At 36.6% G+C, this 20,338-nt stretch overlaps 1 protein-coding gene across 1 annotated transcript in view; it reads right to left on the reverse strand.

Moving 5' to 3' along the window:
• Nucleotides 1-20,338, reverse strand: part of FHIP1A (FHF complex subunit HOOK interacting protein 1A) — a 228,275-nt gene that overhangs the window by 164,073 nt on the left and 43,864 nt on the right. The window contains exon 2 of the mRNA XM_004420913.3: nt 6,137-6,263. The gene's annotated coding sequence lies outside the window, so the exon portion shown is untranslated. The remainder of the gene's footprint in view (nt 1-6,136; nt 6,264-20,338) is intronic.

The raw sequence follows: 20,338 nt of genomic DNA on the forward strand, positions 1-20,338 counted from the left end.
AAAGGAGGATTGGCAACAAATGTTAGCTCAGGGCTGGTCTTCCTCACAAAAAAAAAAAAGGAAAGAAAAGAACTTAGGCAGTTCCTAAGGAATACCAACAGTCAAGCGATGGACAGAGGAAAAAAGACTGAGAAGGAGCAGCCACTGAGACAAGAGGAAGACTCGTAAAAAATAATTCTAATTCTAATAAGGTTGTGCCATTAAAGAAACAAACACAAATATGAATGACAGTGAGAAAAGAGAACATATCATCATGCATCGGGAACAAGCTTAGAGATTGGAAATAAAGGGTAGGGACAAAAAGACACATCTCAATAAAAAGTGATAATCCCTAAGAACCAGTATTTACAGTTTATTAACTATTTTTATAAATTACTTAGAAGAACCATCTAATGAAATCTCCAAGTTTACAAGAGTCAGAAAGCTCTTTTAGTGAGCAAACTGCCTTACCAATGAGGACAAGTCTCAGAAAAATCATATATAGTAATCCCAGTAGTCAAGAAAGAATACTTTTCAAGGCAAGAAATCAGAACATAATGGTTTCAGTGAAAAATAATTCAAACTGCATTTTGCAAATAAAGTTCTGGCCCCTGAGCTTTCAGTTACTGAACCCCAAAAAGCCATTTTAAATCATATCACTTTGGGGCTTGAAGGAAACTCAGAGACAGCCACTGGTCCGGATCATAGATTTGAGAACTATTTTGGAGAGCTTGCTGAAAAGCAGATAACTGAGTCATCCGAGACCTAATGAATCAGAATCTCAGGGTATGAGGTTAGGAAAAATAGACTGCTTTTTGAAATTTTTTAAACAAGCTCACTAGATAATTCAGGTGTGCACTAACATTTGAGAACCTCTGATCTATCTGATCAGGAGACCAAGGGCTAGAGAAAATGAATGGCTTCGACAACAGCACATAACTAAGGAGAGTGTCTAGAGCAGTTCTCCAACTTCAACATGCTTCAGAATCACCTGGAGGGCTTGTTAAATACAAATTTCTGAGCTCTACCCTCAGAATTTCTGCTTCAACCCAAGAATTTACATTTCTAACAAGTGCCAGGTGAGGCTGCTGTTGCTTATCTGGGGACCACACTTTGAGAACCTCTGGTCTGGACCAGAGTCCTTAGAGACTTTTCTCTGAGTACATCAATTCAGTGCAGCTCTGTACCCTTAAAGACCAAGAAAACGCAGGGTATTTTCAGGAATGATGTTGAAAATGAAATAGAAAACATGACCAAACATATATTACATTCATTTATTCTAAGCCTTTCTGGCCAATTGGAAGACACAGAGCTGGAAAAGATCCAGACTAAGCTAGAATGAAATTCTAAGGGTCTTGGAACATGTGAAAAGACAAAAATGACTAAATAAATAAAAGACTAAATTCACAAAAGAAGGTAGAGATAGACCATGATTTTAAAAATCTATAAAATTATGAAAAGATATGTGGAGAATGAACAAATTTCAGAATGATATAGCATTAGGTATCTGGTTTGATTATTTGACTGTGAGAAGTCACTTTTAGGTATCTTTTTGTGTTATTTACTCAGAAAATCTAGTCCCAAACCAGCCTTGAGGCTAGATTTTTATTCAAAACTACTTTTGAAAATGGTTTCCCACTGGTTCCACCCAAAGCCAGGGAAGCCACAGGGAAACATTCCTCACTCACCATCCCAATCCTGCATGACTCAGACATTCTGGTAGCGCATTAGAAGGAACAGCATCCCTAATGCTGCTATCACTGCTACTCTTTTCTCATGTAGGCAGCTCTTAACCCTGAAATACTATATTCAAATAGCTAATTCTCTCAACAGCTCAGAATATCTGCAATTGCCTCTATCTACCTGCTATTTGTCTCACTGGTCGGAGAACACATCCAAAATCCATAGCAGATGAATTCCCCTGACAGCATCTCCTCAGGACTATCAGACACATTTTATACCATATTGTCTTCAACCCTTTTCAAACCCATTTTCTACTTGTGGTTCTTGCTGTGCTACCTTTAGTATCTGCTATCATTTCCTCCGAAGAAAGTAATACACCTAGCCTTAGATCCTTTTATTATCCATGTTACTCGTACACCCACCTAAGCTGCTGCCTCTACCTTAAAGTATCCTTGCCCAGGCTTTCCTCTCAGTTACATGTTTGCTTCTGTATTCTCCCCACCCAACTCCCAACACCCTCCTGTCCTCCCAAAAGTAACCTTACTTCTAAGGGCACAATATCTGGTTTTTGACCTTTTCAAAACCAGTATAAATATCATTCTGTCAACACACATATTGCTTTTTAGAGCTAGGAGGGAAAAAGAGGTTCCAAGTAACTTCTGCTACACAGACAGGTGAATGGTTCAAGCACACTATAGGTTTTCCCTTGGATTCATTACTGGTTATTTTTTTACCATGAGAATGTTGATTCTGTTTATGGCCTTGAAACTAAAGCTCCCTAAAACATTAGAGGATCTCTCACTGGCCGGAGTTAACTGGGAAAAACCCTGTAACAGGACACACACACATCTACCTGAAGACCAAAACACAGAGATGACCATAATCAAACCCCCAACATAAGAAGTTATTGCCAGGCCGGCCCAGTGGCTTAGCAGTTAAGTGTGCACGCTCCGCTACTGGCGGCCCAGACTCGGATCCCGGGGGCGCACCGACGCACTGCTTCTCCGGCCAGGCTGAGGCCGTGGCCCACATACAGCAACTAGAAGGATGTGCAACTATGACATACAACTATCTACTGGGGCTTTGGGGAAGAAAAAAAGGAGGAGGATTGGCAATAGATGTTAGCTCAGAGCCGGTCTTCCTCAGCAAAAAGAGCTGAGGGCTGATCTCCCTCACACATACACAAAAAAAAACACATTAAAAAAAAAAAGTTATTGCCCACCAAATAACTAAAATAAAACTTGAACACAGGCTCTATGCCTACCACAATTATTAAATCTTAGTCTAAGGTGAGCTTCAAATCTACCTAATACCCTTTTGTTTCTGAAATATCTTAATTAGAAACAGAAGACTTTATGGGAATTCCTACCTATATATGATTGTCTGCTTTCCTTTTCCTTATCCTAAACTGTCTTTAAGTATGAACTTCACTTCAACAAATAGTGTTGGGAAAACTGGATATCAACATGCAAAGGAATGAAGTTGGATCCTTACTTTACACCATATATAGAAATTAACTCAAAATGGATCCAAACTTAAAATAAAAGCTAAAACTATAAAACTGTTAGAAGAAAACATAGGGGAAAAGCTTCATGACATTGGATATGGCAATGATTTCTTGGCTATGACACCAAAAGTATAGGCAACAAAAATGAAAATAAATAAATTGGACTACATCAAAATTAAAAACTTCTGTGCATCAAAGGATATAATCAACAGAGTGAAAAGGCAACCTACTGGATGGGATAAAATATTTACAAACCATGTATCTGATAAAGCATTAATATCCAGAACATATAAAGAACTCCTACAACTCAACAACAAAAAGACAAATGACTCGATTAAAAAATGGGCAAAGGACTTGACTAAACATTTCTCCAAAGAAGGTATACAAATGGCCAACAAGCATATGAAAAGATGTTTAACATCACTAATCTTTAGGGAAATGCAAATCAAAACCACGAGATATCACCTCACATCTACCAGGATGGCTACTATCAAAACAAAAAAGTGTCACTGAGGATATGGAGAAAGTGGAACTCCTGTGTACTATTGGTGGGAACGTAAAATGCGTACCCACTGTGGAAAACAGTATGGTGGTTCTTCAAAAAATTAAAAATAGAATTACCATATGATCCAGCAATTCTACTTCTAGATACATACCCAAAATAGCTGAAAGCAGGCACTCAAACAGATATTTATACACCATGTACATAGCAGCATTATTCACAATAGCCAAAGGCTGAGGCAATCCAAATGCCCATCAACGGATGAATGGATAGACAAATGTGCTGGGTATAAAAATGTGGTGTGGGGGAAGGGGGAAATGGGGAGCTTTTGTTTAACGGGTTTCAAGTTTCAGTTTTGCAAGATGAAAACATTTTGGAGACTGGTTGCAAAACAACGTGAACATACTTAATACTGAAGTATACACTTAAAAATAGTTAAAATGGTAAATTTTATGTTGTGTATTTTAACATAATTTTTTAAAGTATAAACTTAATGGAATACTTCATACCAATAAATTAAACTTTTTAATAAAGAAACAAGCATCTGAAAGTAACAGCCTTAACTATAAATCTATAGTCACATATTTACTTTATATAAAGTATATTATCTCTCAATATTAACATGCACAGAATGCTATAATATTGTATATATCTTTTAAAGTAAAAATATAATGTGTTTTTAGAATTGAAAATATACAGGGGGCCGGCCCGATGGCGTAGAGGTTAAGTTCGTGTGCTCTGCTTTGGCAGCCCGGGGTTTGCAGGTTCAGATCCCGGGCACGGACTTACACACTGCTCATCAAGCCATGTTTTGGCAGCATCCCACATACAAAATAGAGGAAAATGGGCACAGATATTAGCTCAGGGCCAATCTTCCTCAGCAAAAAGAGGAAGACTGGCAACAGATATTAGCTCAGGGCCAATCTTCCTCATCAAAAAATAAGAAAGAAAATATCTAAAAAATAACACATTTTATACACAAAGCTTACATTCTGCAAAATTAATAAATTTATAGGAATGATGACTAAAGAATGTACATAGTAATGAAAATAACTTCATACCAAAGCTATTGCTTCATTTCATGTTAATACTCCCTTTCATTTGGAGGATTCAAAGAGCTTCACAAAATCTCAGGGCACTATAAAGAAAGGATTTCATCTGTTTGAACCATAAATTGTACAGCAACACCTTCGTCACAATGTTTACTGAAAAATGCTGGACTGGATGCTAAGTGTAGTGTAGCACAGACTCCAGGGGCTTCCAGTGCCTACCCCATTTACTCTTTACCCTCAATTTGAATAAGATACCTGAAGTACAACTTATTAGCAAATTTGAAGAGCAGATATTTCACAAGACTTAGTATTTGGCAACCAGATGTCTAAAATAGACTTACCATTTGCACCCAAGGAAAAATACATCCATTCTGAATTTAGACACAAAGTTCAAAGTACAGTTTTATTCAATTACATTCTTAATTTGATCTAATAATAAACTACTTGAGAACATAAGCCTGTAACAAAACAGCATACTGAAAATACTGGCATTGTTTTATTCAAAGCAAAAATCAAGGAAATAACTATGTAACATATTTAAATCAAAAAATACAAAGATTAGGTAGAAGTATGATTTTAGTTCATTGGGGGTGTCAATCTTGGGGGGTACTTACTTGTAAAATACACATTCACAAATCCTGAGGCCTACCATTCTGATTCTGACACACTAGACAGGCCTAGTAATCTGAATTTTTAATGTGCATTTTTAACAAAAACTCTAATTGAGAAACAATGCAAAACACACCACCAGTAAGATGCCAATTACAATGCCTTAGAGGTATACCTTACAAGGAAGTTTAGATCTCATCTTATTTAACCCGATTAATACAGGAACCCTTGCTACAATACTGACAGACCGATTGATTGATTTTAATAAGTAAGTGTACCAACAATTACATAGTCAAATAAATAACATACGCTTCTCTGTAAGCTCAAGCCCAATCGTTTATTTTAACAATATTACCATTGTTGGAAACTTCGAGTCATCTCCTCTTAGAATTAACTTTCAATACAGTGTATGAGCCTTCAAACACATATACAAATTACAAAAAGAAAAACTAGTTTCATTAAGTTATTGTTCCTTCTGATTTTGATCAAAATTAGAGCTTCCCAGATTCATCATCCTAGCTCTAAAGGAATTTATATTACTTCCCAAATACATCCTCACAGGGCTGAGATTTGCCATCACAGAAAATAGGATGTTTAAAAGAATGCTACCAGAGGATCAAAATGCAGTTCCCAAGGAAAAAAATTTTTAAATGTTTTGAGCAGAGGATAGAGTATAGCCTCTCAAAAGACTGTTTTGAACAAGATAATGTTCACTTGGATGTGTAAGTTCAAGTAAGCTCATTTTTTTAAAGTAAATTATTGAACATTACCGAACACATATCAATAGTAATAAGAAGACATTACCTGTGACTGCTCTCTTCAAGAGCCTACTGCTGGGCTGTATTTGCTCACTTGACTCTATCAGAAGTACAGAAAAGATTCCTCCAACACTTGGCAGTGCTGGAAACTCCCAGAAGAAGACTTCCAAAATCTATAGAAAGGAATAAAGAATGTCCCACAATCATTAATAAACAGTAAGAACTCAACCTAAGTTTCTCTAGTTTTTCTCCCCTCCATTTACCATCATTCGTTGTGCACTGAGTGGGTTCTCCTCAGATTGCACTTATCTTTATTGTAAAAAAAATTATAAGCAAAAAGAAAATCTTTATTTACAAATCTGAATGCTAGCCAAGAATGAGAGAGTCCCGCTGGGTAGCAGAAAGTAGAGAAGGATTCTTCCGTCCTCTAGGAGATACTAAAGTAATTATATGTTTCTTTTAGAAGAGAAAAAAAATGTGAAACTAAATAAATCTATATCCATGCATCAGCAGAATCATATTAAGATAATGACAACAAAATATAAAATAGCAAAGAGAGGATCACAAATAACTTTCACAAACAACTTTTTAAAAATGTGCAATACTCCCAAAATATTCCCTGGTACCTTTGACCCATCTAGACATTGGCAGTTGAAAGCTCTGGTTTTTGCCATCTCATGGGCAAAGTTTACTTCGGTCTTAGACACACATCTCATATCATCTGTCCTAACTGGGAAGATAAGCTTCATAACACAAATGCATGGCTTAATCCCTACTGTACAACCAGAAAAACATGAGTTTGAAGAAAGCTGGGAAATTATCTTAACTGAGAGAAATATAGAGAACAACACCTAGAGGTGTTCCAGAAAGCAAAGCAAAAAGACTAACCCCAAACAGAGTACAAAAGGTAGAAGCTAATGCAAATGATAAACAAAACCATAACAAGCCACTATTCAAGATCAAAATAAGTGGAAGCTCAAGAAAATTTCCAAGAACATTTTTTAAGAAAAAAATAAATACTAAACAAATTTAAAGCATGGAAACCACTTAAATGCCCAATAACTGGGAAAGAGTTAAGTAAATTTGACACAATGACATAATTTACTCAACCACAACTTTATGAGCCATCAAAAAATTTTATGAGTTTATAATAAAACAGAAAAATGCCATTTATCACATAAAGAAGAAAGAAAAAGCAGAGTACAATGTTGTAATTACATATGATCACAACTACTTAAGCAAAAGCAAGAAACAAGATGCAATTTGTCCTGATATAGTTTTAAGTACTAGGTAAAATATTTTCCTAACTTTAGATGGGTTAAGGTGAGCAATTGAAGTCAGAGTCTAGTACAACAAATATAGTCAGCCCTCTGTATCCGCGGGTTCCGTAACCACAAATTCAACCAACTGCAGACAGAAAGGCCTACGTGGTTGCACCTGTATTGAACATGCACAGACTATTCTTTCTTGTCATTATTTCCTAAACAACACAGTATAACAACTATTTACATATCATTTACACTGTATTAGGTATTATAAGTAATCTAGAGATGATTTATAAGTATACAGGAGGACGTGTGTAGGTTATATGCAAATACTATGCCATTTTATATAAGGGACTTGAGCATCCACAGATTTTGGTATCTGCCGGGGGGTCCCAGAACCAATCCCCATGGATACCGAGGGAGGACTGTACGTTTTTTCAAAATCTCTGTATAACAAGAATGAGCCACTCATTAATGTAATAATTTTTCTGCAACAGTCCAATATATTAAAAGATGGTTCCCTAGAAGTCACTGTGAGAGGTTTTGTGTGTGTGTTTGACCTACAGATGCCTCAAAGCCTTGAAATGTAATACCTTTTCTTGTACCTTTTCTCATAACAAATGTGTCATGAAATGGAAAAAAATGGGGGGGACCTCAATGTGACCTAAATTTTCAAACCTAGGCACAGTAGTGGCAGTGACTAAGCACAAGAAGAGTGAGATGGGGTATGAAAAGGATAACATACCATAAGCAAATAAACAAATTCTTAATGTTAAAATTTCCTCAGTACCTTCAAATCTGCCTTCTGCACTCTAATCAATTAATCATTTATTAAGCACATGAGACCTTGCAGTATAATTCATAATCATATCTCTGGGCATTTAATCGCAAGAGGTTTTACAAGTAACAGAATTCTACTTCTTCCATAATCCCACATGAACCATTTTATCATCATGTACTAGAGAGATACAGGCTCTTCTAGCGCCTCTTAAGAATTACAGATCGCTTCCAGATGCTTTTCAGGTGATTTCAAGTCCTCCCTCATTCTGTGACTCTTAAATTATGAAAGGGCATCTCTAATTCATGAGAAATACTTCTCCCATCTTAGTGTCCATTATCATACATCCTCCCCTTACAGTCTACATTTTTTAGGCACTCACACACATATGCTTTTACTTAGGTAATGAGGCATCACTGTGTTATCAGTAAGGGCTTTACTGAGAACCAGTCTTATATTTTACCATCATGATCCACCAGTAGCAACGCTTCGAGGCTTCAAAGGAAGCCCAGTCCTTTGACAGTAATGCACAGAATGACATCGAAAGCAAGGTTAAACGGAACTCAAGTACACTGAAAGGACTCTCTTAAAATTCACTGGGTCTTGATAATTCTCTTGTCATCTCATTTAAAAACAAAATATGTCTCCTGCTAAAAAGGGGGCAAGATGGCAGTTAACGATTCAGTCACACTCAAATCTCTCCCCAGGCAAGCGCTTTCCTTCTAACAAAACATTCTACCTCCACATAATAAAACCAAATTCAGGCTCACAATCCTTCTGTGTAACAGCTATGTCACATCCCTAATTTCAATAGAGGAACAAAATTGAAACCTCATTTCTAGATGGTATAAATTCAGTATACTTAGATCTCTAGTGTGCTGAGTTCAGAGACCTGCTAATAGGCAAGGAATGCACAAAAAGCACAGCAAAACCACCAAATGACACTGTGTGTGGGAGAGAGGATAATTAATATCCACATCATGGATTTCTCCCTATATCAGGGAAACAAATTCAGGGCGTGTTTATACAGGAAGTGTGGATTTATCCATAGCACTGTATTAATTGACCTGTGTTATAATCAAGTGTTTTCCTGGAGGGTAATTAACAAATCAATCAATCAAGACAGAGGTCTTGAACAATTCAACAAGTTTTCAAATACATGGAGTTGACTATAAGCTAATTATTGATTAATTTCATTCTCCAAAAGAACTGAACTGAGACAGGTTATAGTCACATGTGGAAACTTGCAGAGTGGAACAAAATATTCTACATAGGCCCACAATCCTCATTGACTCCATTAAGCATATTATTACTAAGTCCCAGTCTTAAAATGGATAGACCTAAAACCTAATTCCTGAATTTTACAGATGATAAAAATGAAGCACAGGCAGGCTAAGTGAACTGTTCAAAATTAAATAGCTGGTAAATGGTGAAAACAGAGGTAGAACCTACATCTTCTAACCCACAGTGATGCTATCTTCTCCACATTAAGGTCACAATTCCTCAACTACTACCCATTCTTTTGATTTCATTCCTCCCCCTGAACAGCAAAACTTTTAAAGCTCTGGGAAAAGCTGAATCAAATGAAGCTTCAATCTTCAACTTCCATTCAATCAATCCCTGAGATTTGACATTAATTATATAGATCCTCTTCTTTACCCAAGAAATCCAGTATAATTTGGATGACTTTGGGAGGGTCTCAACCACAAAACAAATTACTGAGTTGCAGCATATCACAGAGGAAGAAAAGCAGGCAGAGAGAGAGACCACAGGCATCTTAGAAATGAATCAAGAATACTGATTTATTAAAATGAATCATGAAGGTGAATAAAACCAAAATCTAAGTATTAAAGTGTTGTTTCCCAATGTGACAACTACTCATAACCTATTTCTTAAAGAAAAAAAAAGTAGCAATCGTTGTTTAAGGTTCTGTATTCAAAGAAATTTGGAAAATGCTGAACTCCAAATACCCCTCTTGAATATTCGCAAAGCACATTATGTGTACTAAGGCTCTAAGAAGGCCTGTAGGAAAGAAGCCTGCCTAGTTCTGTTTAATCCAACATTTCCCAATCTTATTGGACACCTTTGGTTTGCAGAGCTTGTACTGACATCCTCCAAGAAACATACTTTGGGAAGCACATATAGCATTTTGATGAATAAGATGAGTATGACATCCATTAAGCAGCATTTACAGGAGATGGGCTTCCTCTTCCAGACCCAACTGTTAAAAATGAACTCTTGAGATAAAGGAACGCTGTGATTGCAATGAAAATCACCACCACCACCACCACCTCCATGTAGTAAGCGCTAAGTGGAAGGTACTATGCTACGTACAAATTTCTTTTTTTTGAGAAGGAGTGCGGGTGTCTTCAAATTCAAATTATACTCCCCAGAAGCTGTATCTATTCATAAACAAGTAAAATATTTTTTTTATTTTTTTTTTGAGGAAGATTGGCCCTGAGCTAACATCTCTTGCCAATCTTGCTCCTTTTTTCCTTGTTTCTCTCCAAAGCCCCAGTAGATAGTTGTATGTCATAGTTGTACATCCTTCTAGTTGCTCCATGTGTGACACCACCTCAGCATGGCTTGATGAGCGGTGCGTAGGTCTGCGCCCAGGATCCGAACCTGCGAACCCCGGGCCGCTGAAGCGGAGCACGAGAACTTAACTGCTATGCCCCCGGGCCAGCACAACAAAATATTTTTTAACACAAATAAACATATTATATACACTGCATTTTTCACCAAACAACGTATATTGGCAAAGTTTCCAAAATGATGCATAAAGAGATTCACTGGTATTTTTTTATGACTGTACCATTTTCTAATGTACAGCTGTAACATAATGTATCTATTCAGTCTCCCATGGATGAACATTTCAGTTGTTTCCAATCTTCAGCCATTATAAATACTATTACAAGAAGTATCTTTGTACATAAATTACTTTCTCATCCATATGATATGTATGTATGTATGTATACGTGTATGTATACGTAGGATACATACATAGTATATATGAATGTATGTACATCTAGGAGAATGTAGCTAAGATAAATTTCTAGAACTGAAGTTGCTAGTCAAAGGATATGAGAGTTTTCATATTATAGATTTTGCCAAATTGCCCACTAAAGAGACTACTGTTTTGCACTCATACTCTCTACAGAATAGGTTATAAAACTTTTTAATTTTTGCTCATCTAATAGTGATCAACGGTACCTCAGTATAGTTGTAATGCGCATATCTCTTATAATGAGTAGAATTACACATCTTCTCATATATTTAAAAGCCACTGCTACTTCCCTTCCTGTAGACTATTTGTATCCTTTGTCCATTTTTCTACTGGGTTGTTGGACTTCTTCTTATGGATCTGTAGCTCTTTATTAGGGAAATTAGTCCCTTTGTGATATGAAAAGTAAAAATTTTTCCCAATTTTCTTATTCTTTGTCTTTCTTTACGCAGGATTTTTTCAGGTTGGTTTTTTTTTAATGTAATCAAGTTTATCGATCTCTTTTATGGCTTCTCAGTTTTCTGTCTTACTTAGAAAGGCCAAATTCCAAGGTTATAAAATAATGTTCCCATGCTTTCTTGTATAACTTATTCCTTTAATTTCTGTTGAATATAGACCAATTTTGGCTTAACACTTAAGATACTGCTCTAAATAGTTTTTTCTTTTTCCCTCAGATAGCCACCCTGGTTAGCCCACTAGTATTTACTGAACAGAGCATCTTCCAATTAACTTGAAATTCCATCTTTATCATATGCTAAATATGGTATCTGGTAAAACCAATGTTTCAATTATTGTAGCCTTACGGTATGTTTCTGTAACCGCAGGCCCTCCAGGACCAGTTCAACTGACCCCATCTCTTAACAACCAGGTGATTAAGAACTGTCTTTCAGAAAACCTGCAAAGTCACGTAGCCAGAGCATGCATAAAAGACGAAATCGTGACCTGAAACGACCTCAGAACTAAAGATCCTCCTCCCCATGGAACCTGAGGACTGGGACATGACCTGAACTTGAAAGTTGGACTCTGATTCAGAAGCAAAGGGTCCCTCATTCAGGAAGATTCGGTGTTAAAATTTCTTCCCTACCTCATCAAAAATGTTTAGAACTCCATCATAAATGTTTAGAACCCTGTCATAAATGTTTAAAACCTTACCATATATGCTTGAAGCCTACCAATCAAAACTTGTCCCACCAGCATTTCCACGCGCCAGCCTGTTCTTCCTAACCTCTTAAATTTCGTCCCAAATCCTGAATTGGGGAGACAGATCTGAGCACACGTGCCCCCTTGGCTCCCTGCAGATCGATCTCACAGAATAAAAGCTGATTTCTCCTAAAGGCTGATGTCATAATTAATTGGCTTGTTTATGCACATCGGGAAGAGAACCCCAATTTTGTGCAGTAACATTTCAATCTCTTTTTCAGAACTGTTCTATTTGTGCTTATTTTTCTATGTGAACATAGAATAAAAATTCTGTTATTTTTAATGGAATTATATTAAACATAAACATAATTTAAAGAACACTGGCATCTTTATATCCAAGAATATGACAGGCCTTTTCATATCTTTATTGTATCCCTCAGGAGCATTTTTTAAATGCCTTCATATACATCATACATATTTCTTAAGTTTATCCTTAGGTATTTTACCCTTTTTTTATGCTAATGGTTTTTTCTTCCACTATATCTTCAAACTAGTTATTATTACTATATATGAAAGCTATGAATGTTGACATATTTTGGTAACTAGGCTCAATTATAAATTATCTTCTTCTTTACAATTAGTTTCTCACTTGATTCTCTTGGGTATTCTAGTCATATAGTCCTATCATTTGTGAATAAAATTCATTTACCTCCTTTCTGGTTTTTATACCTTTATAACGTTCTTTCTCTTGTCCAACTACATTGACTTGTGATTCCAAACACCATTAATAAATAGTGAAAATAGTGGACATCTTTATTTTGTTCCTGACTTTAATGGAAAAGTTCTCAAATTTCCTATTAAGCCTGAGATGGTTTTTGGATTGAGATGGACATACTTTATTCTGCTAAGGATATTTTCTACTATACTTTGAGGGTTTTTTTAAAAATCAATAATTGATATTGAATTTTATCAGATGCCTTCTCTATCAAAATGACCATAAGATTTTTTTCTACTTATATTCAATAAGATTGAATGTTATTAACAAATTTCACACTACTGAACTCTTCTTGCCTTCCTAAAATAATCTTCACTTGTAATGGTGTATTATTCTTTTAATGTGTGCAAAGTACATATTAAATTTGTTATCTCACTCAATTTTCTAAGCAACTCTACAAGGTGGGTACTACTATCCTGGCTGCTCTGGCCCTCACTCACTGTACTCTCCTCCTCACTGCTCCTAAAACACATCTAGCTTGCTCTCACTTCAGGGACTGTGCAGTGCCTGCCAGACTTGCTGTTCCCTTAGATCCTCTATCCCCAGATAGCCTCATGTATCAGTCCTCTCTCCATTCATGTCTCTGCTTACATGTCACCTCAACACAGAGGTCTTCCCTGTCTACCCCACACAAAATAGAAGGAAACCACCTTCCAAACGTCACTCTACCCTGGATCCTGTTTTATTTTTGCCTGTAGCAACTGTCACCACCTGTCACATACGTTATATTTAATTTCTATTAATTTACATTCCATTTCCCCCAGTAGAATGTAAGCTGCATGAGAGCAGAGGTTTTGTCTGCTTTGATCATTGCTCACTTCCCAGAACCAAGAATAGGCCTGGCACAGAAAGATTACTTAACATTTGTTGAATGAATGAACAAATGAATGAATGAATGAATACTCATTTCATAGATAAGAGAACTGAAGCTTAAAGAGATTAAGTAACTAAAATCATACAGTGGCAGAGCTGGGACTGAAACCCAAGTCTAACTTTCAATTCTTGACCCTTAACCATTAAAACAAATGACAGGTGAGTTTCGGCCATAGAAAATCCTCATATAATCTTATGTATACTAAAGTGCAAGTTAGTGATTCCATTGAAAGTCAGAAGAAAACTGTGTAGATGGGCCCTGTACAAGGTAAGCAAAAGAATCAGAAGATAGCCTCCAAAGAATTACTTGAAAATTATGGGCATTATATTAAGGCAGCTCTCCTCTCTTAATACCCATGAGCCTCACAGCAAGCATCATGAAGCTCTGACCTTCACCCACATGTGTCCTTGGCTATCCAGAAGATAAAACTGGGTGCTTCAGGGCTGACTTGCCATTAAATACGTGTTTATTACTGATGCTGGCAGATACACAAGTACTACAAGTACACTCCCTCAGGGACTAGCCATATTATAGCCAGTGCAGACACAAGAGACCTGGCTTTGAAAAACTATTTTCTCTTTCCAAGTCTAAGAATCTTTTGTGGTTTTAACAGGCAATTTAAAATTAGATATTCTTCATGTTCTTTCCCTCTTCTATCATTGGGGTACTTTCTTGAAACCAACTTTAGGCTAGAAACAAAATATCACAAATCTTCATTTCTGACATTAAACAGTATCTTTTTTTTTTTCCAGAATTCAATCAAACTCGGTATTTTAGAACTGTGGGGCTGATCCAACATTGCAATGTGTCACATTTAATTCCATCAATGTAAAGTATAATGAGCAAAGATTGAGCTAGTGAGGCATAACTAAATGTTTTGAACCTGTGAATTTAAAAAGCAAAACTCATTTATGTTATTTCTAAATAGTAAATAAAATCACTTTCCAACATTTCACTATCAAATTACAGTAATTTTTCTGCCAGCACACACTTGAGGAATGCCACAAAAGGACTTTTCTAACAGCTCGTTCTATTGCTAACCTTCTAAATATTTCTCTCGTTGGCTTCTATTCAAAGGTAAATGGAATGCAGTAAAATTTATGGAAAATGTATTCAACTGCTTAAAATACATCAACCAAAAGAAAAAGTATTTTAGAGCTATGTTATGAGTTGTGAAATTATATCTCCTTCACTTAGTCTCTAGTTTCAATGATAGGTAACAAAACTGACAGACTGGTCAAGTTCCAAATCACCTCCTATGCAGAGCCCAACTCTTCCATCTCAAATTCTCACCTTGGTGAAGGCCAGAGTAAATACCTGTCCTTCACATTTTTACACAATGTCACTTTGTATGCCACAAATACAACCTTTCACACCAGGGAAGAAGCAAATTCCACTGCACTGGACAAATTTCCGCTCTCTTAAACCAGTCTGTTGATTCTTCCCCTGACTTTCTCCGCTGTCAAGATAGTGAAAGGAGGAAAAGGACCTTTCTGTAAAACTGTAAACCGTAACCAGATAAGTTTGCCCTTTAAGCAATTCACACAGAGAAAGGTAAAATAAAACTCCAGTTAAGGTTTAAAATTTAGCTATGAAAATTATATGCTAGCACTTGACCAACATGTTGCAAGATTTTAGTAAAATAAGATTATTAAAATGAAGTCAATTGAAGTCAGATTTTACACCTCATGAGCCAAAGAAGAGACATTAAAGAATTTTTTTAAAGCAACATTTAAAAGATACCATACCTGAACAGTCTTTGAGCTTTTAGCTCTGGTTATGTTTCTGAAATTTTTTTCAGGTGATAGAAGCATTTTAAGAGGAAAATAACATGTTTAGATATTATATAACCAAATAAAACATTTTTATGCTTAAAAAAAAAGATACCATACTTTATAAAATTCAGAAGAAAATGACAATTGTACCAGTTCAGAAATGCCTTAAAATAGGGAAGTGAGGGAATCTAAAGAGCATTAACTATAAAAAAGGAGACTAAAGTCTTAATTTTTTTTAAAAAAAAAGATTAGTATTGAAAAAAAATCAACTTAATAAAACTCAGCTTAATACAAGAAAATAATTTATTCATCTCACATAATACTATTTCATTTTATTTAGTCCTTTCTCTAAGAATTCTAGAGATCTTTATAAATATTGTCCACTTAATCCTTCAATTACCAGTATAAAAAGAAAAGGCACTGCCATTATCATTTGCAAACATGCAAGAGACTTAGTAACCAAAAAAAAAGCTATAAAGTTTCAGGAAACTTCAAAGCAAAGAAGACAGGTAGTACACTCTTTTTTGGCTTGGGCTTCTGGAAGGAGATGGGGGTGAAACATACAATAAAAACGGAAACATATGCCATATAGGTTTAGGTAAGCAAACAGATTTGGAGTTTATTGGCAAACGGTCTTACCACAGACTTACAGGAAAAATAAGCTTGGCAGAATCCCAGTTCACACTCCAACATTTGAAAATACCTTTTTTATATCAAGTTATATCAAGTGCATGTTTTATAATTCTAACAAATAGACTAACATTAGGCATCACCACTTACATATCTGTCTTGAATCTTAGAAGCAAGAAATGTTCAAAAGCATGCAATAGCTGACAAAATTCTAACTTTCATATGAAATTCCTAACAGAAAACATTAAGATAACGAAATGAGACGAAGTCCTACAAAAAAACAAGGCAAAAGAAAAAGATCCACCATTTTCAGAGGCAGGCTGGAAAAGGAAAGGGGACTATACATCCTTTGCAGTCACAGGGCACATTGTACATGTATCTATTAATATTTGTTTATGTTTTTATCTTCCTAGGAGGCTGTGATTTCCTTCAAAGCAAGGACCTGGCTTCAAAGCAAGGACCTATCAGCCACTGAATTCAAATAAATGAACCAAGTGTTAAGTGAATCAACCTTTCTTAAATTTTCTTGACAAAAAATATTCACTGTATTTGTGTTAGGTAAATTTTATCTCAATTAAAAAGATACACCAAAAAAAAAAAAAAATCATGACCTGAAACACACATTAAAAGCCAAGTGGCAGGGAAAGGGCTTTTTTAACCTATTAAGGCAAGTCTATTTTAAAGTCAGATCATAAGTCACGAGACTCTAACATAAGGGTAATATGTTTTACAATAAACAATAAGCCTTGTAATCACAAGGTATTTCCTACCCTACATATGGCCAGAGTCCTCCACTGGCCAGATAGGTGAATACACAACCTCAAAATACCCATCAAGTTATGTGTAGTTTCTTGGTCAGCTAATTGGCATGCCATTGAAACTGAGTGACCTTCTTTATTTAGATGCAAACAGATTCTATGATACTAGGTTCCACCATAGGAAGCACGGATTTGGAGTGCTATTGTTTTTCCTTATGGAAAAAAATACACAAATGTTTAAAAGAGAGAATGATGCCAGGGGAGATCTGGAGTTAAAAGGAACTTCAGGAAACTCCAGAGGGCTGCTTTGCTTCAGGCTCCCTCCTAGCCTCGAGTATTTGAATCTATTTTGCTTCTTCCAAAAAATGTAAAGACCACCACCATGGGTGAAAGACTTATTGGTACACGGCCCTGGAGCTCCTGAACCAAGCACCTGCCCCTCATCTCCCTTAATCTCCTCTGCATCTGCACCCATTGATTCCCCTGAGATGGAAACACCAAAAAAATCTCATTCAAGTAAAAATGTAACCTTCAGCATTGTGCTCTGACTTGGAAAGGTCAAGTCCCCACCAGTCACATTTGAGGCAATTAGCTACATCATGCCCACTGTCTCTGCCCCACAAACTAAATTCCTGGAAAAAAAAAACGCAGTGTGGCCACAGGCCAAAGAAGGCAAACAAAATCTCCAATAGAAGGATGCAGAGGGCAAAGATGATATTATTATTAATTACCCACTCTTGACTCCTAATACTGACATCAGTAGCTTGAAGAACACAGAGCTTTCACCTGATCCATCAGGTTTCACTTGATAGATTGTGAGAAGGCAGGACAGGAACACTCTTCTCTTTATTCTCATTATTGCTCAACAAATCACAGATGTACAAACTCTAAAATTAATACATATAATTTATATTCCCCCCCCCAAAAAAAGTCTAAATAACATTAAGATGCATATTCCTGATAGAAATATGGAGTTACTTGCTCAAAGTTAATTGTCATAATCAAACCTCTGACTTGACAGAAAGAACCACCACCCCACTCACTAATGCCTTTTCTACCCACCCAACGCCATGAACTGAAGTAAATGACTGACATCTTGACGTCCTTTTCAGTGACCCCAGTGAAGTGAAAGAGTAATTCAAGTCAGGACAAGAATCTTTATAAGAAGTTTTCTAAGCACAAATATTCCTTTTGGAAAATGTTCTGGCCCTAAGCCCTCACACAGACACATTTTACGTGCCAGCCTAACTTTACATACAGAATCTCATTACGGAATCACAGACAAAATGCATTTACAAAATAAAAGTAAATTAAATATCCACATATACAGCTTTCTTTTCTGCACTATTACACAAAAAGCACAAGTGGAATAAGTGAGGCACTGACCTCTAGCTTTAACACAAACGGAATTACCCTACCACAAATTAACTTGAGATTGTGCTTTGCATTATTTAAAAATGCAAAGCACAATCTCAAGTTAATTTGTCACCTGGAGAAATCGCTGTGCTTTTATGATGAGAATTCATTTATGAGAAGCTCTTAGCACGATTTTCCCCTTAACCTTCTCAATTTATCTTACATTTGCTACTCCTCCACAGCAGACTTTTATGTGTAATTTGAAGGCTGTGTAATGTAAGTTACAAGGGCACTAGTCTTTGAAACCCAAAGAACAATCTAAAGAAAATGAGGGGATGCTACCAGCTGCCAATGACTTGCCCTTTCCTGACCCAACACGCTAAAAAATATAGGATTTTCTACGATCTTTGTGGAGGAGAGAAGAAGAGGGGCTGAGGCCAGTTTTTATTTGACTGTGAAGTGGGGAGACTATATCTATAAAATTTTGTTTAAAAATTGCTAAAATAAGGAAGAGCAAAAAAGAAATCCACAATTTTAACATGATCTACTCCCTTTAGAGAGAGAATAATGACATTAGGTGCCAGTTAAACAACTGGTCTTTTACCGACAACGAACTTTTGAGACTTCTCTAGGCATCATCCAAGTGTATTTAGAAGTAACCAGAGTATGAACTAGTGGGAGTGTCCAGTGCTTTCAGATGAAGGGTAAACCTAGTGATACTGTTTCACGCTTTTCTCTAAACCTCAGTGTCATCAACTATAAATAGGAATAATATCCTCCTGCTTCATACACCTCACAGAATCGAATTTTTTAAAAAACTATACCTGAAACTACTGGCTAAGCAGGTTGTTGACAGCAACAAGTATGAACCCTTCCCACCACCAGAAACAGAAAAGCATGATTGCACAAGTTAAAGAACCAGTCTTAACTCTACTTAATATATATAGTGACACCTGAGGGGACCACAAGGCAGGCTAAGATATGGTTGCCAATCCCCCTGAAAGCTCTTCCATCTCAAATGTTTGCAAATCGTGTGACGATTTCTTAAAACTATTATCCAAAAGCAGCTAAAACAATAATCAGCTTTTTTGGGGGGTCGAGGGGGCGCATAGATCCTTTCCAGAATCTGATGAAACCTATGGCCCTCTACTTACAAAAAATCACATCCATATTTCCAAGCAAAGCTTTTTCTTCTCATATCAAGGGTGGTTCTTGGATCTTATATTAAGAACCCCAGCTATAGGCTGCTGAATGACTGCCTAGTTAAACAGAAAGACAGAAGAGAAGAGAAACAGGTTGATAATGCTAACACAGATAGGATGCTCATGGTTACATAAATGCTGCACTTAGGAAATCCTCCATCAGACTCTCACGGGACTCAGGAAGCTGAAAGGTCTGCGATTCAGAGTTACCTCAGCAGTCTTCAGACAAATGAGGCCCTGATTTGGTCAAGCAGAAAACTGCTTCCTTTCATAAACAACCAGGCTTCAAACTAACACCTAAAAAATAGTGTTCACATACATCTAGTGGCTGCTTCAGAATTTCCAGGTAAGAGAGACCTAGGGGTGGTAATCTAATCGGAAGCCAGAGCTAGGGTATTTGTTTTGAAGATAAAATTCCTTAGGACTTCAGATAAGATTGAGAAAACATCATATTTCCATAGCAAAGCAAGAAGAGCTCTATAGGAAGTGGGAGGAGGAGGGAAGCAGCGTTAACATGCCCCCAAGCCAACCCTTGGCACCACCGCTGTGTTCTCCAACACCAGTCATTCTCAAACTGTAACGTGCAGCAGAATCACCCAGAAGGCTTGTTAAATATCAGCTGCGGGGCTCCACCCTCAAAGTTTCTGATTCAGCAGGTCTCGGGTAGAGGCCAAGAATTTCCATTCTAACA

The sequence above is a fragment of the Ceratotherium simum genome, chromosome 12 (genome assembly GCF_057802395.1).
Source record: "Ceratotherium simum simum isolate JZ-2026a chromosome 12, ASM5780239v1, whole genome shotgun sequence".
NCBI classification, from domain to species: Eukaryota; Metazoa; Chordata; class Mammalia; order Perissodactyla; family Rhinocerotidae; genus Ceratotherium; species Ceratotherium simum.